A 6,077-nucleotide genomic window follows, 5' to 3' on the forward strand; every position below is an offset into this window, starting at 1 on the left:
TGGATAGTGGCTACATCGTGGCACGGCAGTGGGGATATGTCAATATGCCCGAGTCGGACACTTGGACAGTGGTCACTGGTTTGTGGTCCAGTAGAGGCAGCGTCATAGATGTAGCAACGACTGACACAGGCTGTTGGTCATCAGATGGCCCAGCTGTGACGACTTGCTGATGACCTGGTCCTATTGGTGTAAATCCCATTTCCACATGCTAATAGTTGTGGAATACCCCTGTTTAAGAGACCATGTCATAATCTGGAGTGGGTTCAATGACACTGGGTGGTGTAACTGGCAGGTTGGTCAAGTGTGATGTCCCTCTTGTCGACACACAGAAGCACTGGCTGTGAAAGTTGTGTCTACTGAGCACCGACCAATGTACTGCAGCATGGTTTCAGTGGCTGGGCTGTGGTCACAGCTACCAGTGTCTTCACTGTTATAACAAGCTGAAGAAGAAGCCAACGCTTTTTCCAAACACTACAGTGTTATGACATCGTGCCTATAGCCAGACTTTGAATTCTGAGGGGTGGCCAGTTTTATTGGCTGCCATAGGTGAACAACCGATTTAGTCTTGTGGTGTCCAGGTTTTCTGACAGACTGTACCAATTAAGGTTCTGCGGGTTTGGAAAGGCACAATTGATTTTTTGTTTCTGAGGAGGCATTCTGGACAGACTCTCACAGTTATAGGCAAATATCATTGAAATTAGCATACTTACATACATTAGCATGTTGCAGAATTTTACAACAAATTTCACACTCCTGTGTTATGACCAAAATCTCCACACAAATATATGTGAATTCCAAAAACTAAGCTTTCTCCAATAGTCCAGAAGATCCATAGGGGTTAGATATGATGCAGACTTCCTACCAAATAGTCAAGAGGGAAGAGGAGGCCAAACTGCGATGTTATCATTGCCACATCCCAAGGTGGCAGAAACTAAGAGGGGAACAACACCAATAGCACAGTCCAGTTGATGGAAAAGGAAATGGGTGAACAAGAGACAGTAGGAATGTTGGGGCTGCAGGACAAATAAAAAACAGGAGGGGGGGGGGACGTAAGTGGGGAGGGGCGAAAGCATAGGCTGCCACAGGAGCACTACACAAGATGGGGCACCCGCACTGCTGCCAACCCATTCCCATCCCCACACCATACCATGATCCTGCCAGTGAGAACAACATCAGAGGAAGAAGACACAAAAGAAGGGACAACAGAATGGCATGAAAGACCAGACAAAACACGGGGAAGAGGAGGGATGGCACCTGGCTGATGTGGATGCAACTCCAAAGGCCTCCCCAAAGAATGCCAATGTTAACTGAGGGACTCTAATTATGCAAGGAAATTTAGGTACTTAGATCTTGGAGGGTAAACCACTTTCATTGTGAAAGTAACAACATGAGAGCTGTCTGCTAACAATAGGCAAAAGGAGAGTGGAAGGGCATATTTAATGTGAATGGCCTGAAGGCAGGGGCGGTCCAGCAAAATATGGATTACTGTCTGGAGAAGCAGCAGCTACAAAGGTGGTGGTGGTGGTGGTGGTGGTGGTGGTGGTGGGGGGGGGGGGGGGGTTGCTCATTATGGAGTAAACAACTATGGGTCAACTTGGCGTGGCTGATACAAAGACAGCAGAAGATTGTAGATCCCCACTGTGATAGGTGGAAAGAAGAATACAACAACACAGGAGGACCCTTAATCACACAGTTTATTAGACCCCTCCCAACAGGGCACAAAACCAACTAGGGTCATACACACCCATGTCAGAATTGTGGAACACTAAGAAAAAAGGAGTTAAAAAAAGAGTACATGTGCATCCCCGTCAAGGAAACTAAAAAGATTAAAAATGGACTTGGAGAAAGGACCTTAAAATATGCCACAGACAAACAGATGTCTTGAACTAAAGATTAAATGTCCTTTCCCCGTTGTTGTTGTTGTGGTCTTCAGTCCTGAGACTGGTTTGATGCACCTCTCCATGCTACTCTATCCTATACAAGCTTCATCATCTCCCAGTACCTACTGCAACCTACACTCTTCTGAATCTGCTTAGAGTATTCATCTCTTGGTCTCCCTCTACGATTTTTACCCTCCACGCTGCCCTCCAATACTAAATTGGTGATCCCTTGATGCCTCAGAACAAGTCCTACCAACTGATCCCTTCTTCTAGTCAAGTTGTGTCACAAACTTCTCTTCTCCCCAATCCTATTCAGTAACTCCTCATTAGTTATGTGATCTACCCATCTAATCTTCAGCATTCTTCTGTAGCACCACATTTCGAAAGCTTCTATTCTCTTCTTGTCCAAACTATTTATTGTCCATGTTTCACTTCCATACATGGCTACACTCCAAACAAATACTTTCAGAAACGGCTTCCTGACACTTAAATCCATACTCGATGTTAACAAATTTCTCTTCTTCAGAAGAGCTTTCCTTGCCATTGCCAGTCTACATTTTATATGCTCTCTACTTCGACCATCATCAGTTATTTTGCTCCCCAAATAGCAAAACTCCTTTACTACATTGTCTCACTTCCTAATCTAATTCCCTCAGCATCACCCAACTTAATTCGACTACATTCCATTATCCCCATTTTGCTTTTGTTGATGTTCATTTACATCCTCCTTTCAAGACGCTATCCATTCCATTCAACTGCTCTTCCAATTCCTTTTCTGTCTCTGACAGAATTACAATATCATCAGCAAACCTCAAAGTTTCTATTTCTTCTCCATGGATTTTAATACCTACTCCGAATTTTTATTTTATTTCCTTCACTGCTTGCTCAATATAAAGGTTGAATAACATCAGGGAGAGGCTACAACCCTGTTTCACTTCCTTCCCAACCACTGCTTCCCCTTCATGTCCATTGACTCTTATAACTGCCATCTGGTTTCTGTATAAATTGTAAATAGCCTTTCGTGTCCTGTATTTTACCCCTGCCACCTCCTTTCCCCATATTGCTACACTGAATAAAAAGTAAAATGTGGTTAACAGCATGCATGTCGTTCACTAAAATAACTGATAACTCAGGTGGTAAACATAAATGAGAACGAAAGTGGTTAAAAAAGGGCATTCCGTCAGGAAATGGTGAACTGTCAGAAGTTTAGGGAAATGAACACATAATAGAGAGGGAGCACCACTTAACAAATGGTGATGGCTTAAAAGACAGTGCCCAATATGTAACATAGCTAAAATGATCTCCTGAAGGCGAGAGGGCTGAGAGGAGGTTATCCAAGCCGATGGGAGAAGGCTTAATTCCCCAGAGTTTGTTCCCATGAAGGGAGGGCCAGTGGTGATGCCAAAGTTACACCACCTGCTGACAGGCAGCAACACAGAGATCATCAGAGGTAATGGAAGAACTAGTGGGCCGAGGTACGAGGACTGCAGCCTCAGACGCAGTGTCAGCAGCTTCATTTCCCATCAGTCAGAGATAACCAGGAACCCACATAAACATCAGAGTGGCTCCATCGAGGGTGACGAAGTGACAGCTTTTCTGGACCCATTGCACTACGGGATGGATGGTGTACAGGACACAGAGTGTCGACCAGATGATGCCACTGAAAAGCCTTTGTCTCCAGATGTGCAGCATGGCCTCATACAGGGTGAAGAGCTCTGCTGTAAATACTGAGCAGTACTCTGGAAGCCGATACTGAAACTTGTTGGTGCCAATGAGTAATGCACACCCAACACCACGGTCAGTCTGAGAGCCATCGGTGTACACAAAGGTACTATCGCGAAGTTCAATGTGGAGGTCGTGAAACTGAAGGCAACAGAGCAAGGCTGGAGTAGTGTCCTTAGGAAGTGAATGAGGGCCAAGGTTAACATGGGCCACTTTACGAAGCCAAGGTGGTGAAGGGTTCAGACCTACCAGGAAAGTTGCACGTAGTGTGAAGTTAAGTTGCCGTAGCAAGTGCCGAAAGCGGACTCCAGCAGGTAACAGAGAAGAGGTATGCACCCCCATACTGGCGATCAAAGGAATCATCAAAGGAGGGGGCACAGGATGGGTGGCCATGCATGGTAGACAAATGGCATGCATACTTGCTGAGGAAAAGGTCATGGTAGTAGGACTGTGGCAGTTCAGCATACAGACTCTCAACCGGGCTAGTGTAAAAGGTGCCAGTGGCCAAACAGATGTCACGATGGTGGATAGCGTTGAGACGGCATAAGAGGAATGGATGTGCAGGCGCATAAACAAAGCATCCATAGTCGAGTTTCGAAAGAATGAGGGACCGGTAAAAATGGAGGCAATCAGCTCCCCAGGAAGTACAGCAGAGGACACACAGAACACTGAGTGACCACATACAGCTGGTGGCCAGGTAAGACATATGGGAAGACCAACAAAGTTTCCTATCGAGCATGTGTCCCAGGAATTTTGTGGTTTCAACGAACAGAGGAGAAACCTGATCAAGGAAACGGTGGAAGAAACCAGCTGTGCTGCTGGAAATTCACAGAAACAGCTTTGTCAGTGGAAAATCGAAAGCCACTGTCAATGCTCCATGAGTAAAGATGATCAAGACATAGCTGAAGATGTCGCCCATGGAGACAAATCCGAGGAGAACTGCAATAGATGGCAAAATCATCAACAAAAAGGGAGCTGGAGATGCCCGGCAGAGGACAGGACATTATATGGTTAATGGCAATATCAAAGAGGACAACGCTCAGGATGTAACACCAAGGTACACCGTTTTCCTAGATAAAGGTGTCTGACAAGGCAGAACCCACACATATCTTGAAAACTCGGTCTTTTAAAACTCCAAAAGGAAACAGGGCATGCAGCCTTGGAAGCCCCATGTGTAGAGAGTACAGAGGGTGCCAGTCCTCCAGCAAGTGTCATAGGCTTTCCCCAAACTGAAAAAACATGGCCACAGTATGGTATTTCCACAGAAAACCATTCATGACAAGGTAATGAAATGGTCAACTGCAAAGCCACCACACCAGCCAGGCATGAATCATACGTTCCATCACCTTGCGAACAAAGCTGGTGAGACAAATGGGGCAATAATTAGAAGGAAGGCATTTGTCCTTACCAGGCATGGTACAGATATGACAGCTTCCGGGAAACATGCCCCCTGACCAGAAGCGATTGTGCGTGTGAAGGAGAAAGTGCTCGCACGTTAAGGAAAGGTTCTTCAAAATCTGAATGTGAACATCGTCTGGCCCTGGAACGGAGCGTCAGGATGAAGTGAGAGCATGATCTAGCTTCCTCATAGTAAACGCAGCGTTGCAGCACTCACGATTCAGAAAAGAGAAGGGTATCGCCTGAGTCTCCTCCATTCATTTCCGATGGAGAAAGGCAGGGTGATGGTGGGTGGAGCTCGAAATCTCTGCAAAATACCGGCTGTAAGTGTTGGGGATAGCAGTAGGGTCCACTACGACATCATCTGCTGCTGTCAGACAGGACCTTTGTCCCAGACAGCCAACAGAGATTGGCCAACATGACAGATGAAAGAATGGAACAGTTAAATGAACTAGTAAAGGAAATCCAGTTAGCTTTTCTGACATCCTGAAGAACGCAACAACACTGTGCATGCAACCGTTTGTAACTAATGCAGTTTGCCACAGTAGGATGACGTTTAAAAACACGGAGAGCACATCGTCGTGGCACGCCTCAGTCCGGCAAGGGACCAGAACATGGATTGAGTGGAGTCTGGACAGAACGTGAGTGCTTCTGTGTTGAGGCAGATGAGGTTAAGGTCCGCCAAGAGGGCACCTCTCTGACAGGTTCCGGTTGAGCAGCAGAAAGGGGTAAGGGAGTTGCCCAACAAGCTGAAGGAAATCTGTCATGGTGACAACAAATGATGGAGAGATGTATACAGTACAACGGGAAAAGATCAAGTGAGGAAGGAAAATGCAAACTGCAACAACTTGGAGCCAGGTAGTCAGCGAGATAGGTTGACTACGATATCATCCCAGATGAGCAACATGACTCCTCCATGACATGAAATGCCATCACAAGGGGTAGGTCAAAGCAGACCGGGAGGAAATGCACAAGCTCAAAGTGGTCATGAGGATGCAGTTTTGTTTCCTGGAGGCAGAGTACAAGCGGACACTGGAATTCTAAGAGCAGCTGCAAGTCCTCTTTCTTGGATTGAAG

The sequence above is a fragment of the Schistocerca americana genome, chromosome 7 (assembly GCF_021461395.2).
Source record: "Schistocerca americana isolate TAMUIC-IGC-003095 chromosome 7, iqSchAmer2.1, whole genome shotgun sequence".
NCBI lineage: Eukaryota > Metazoa > Arthropoda > Insecta > Orthoptera > Acrididae > Schistocerca > Schistocerca americana.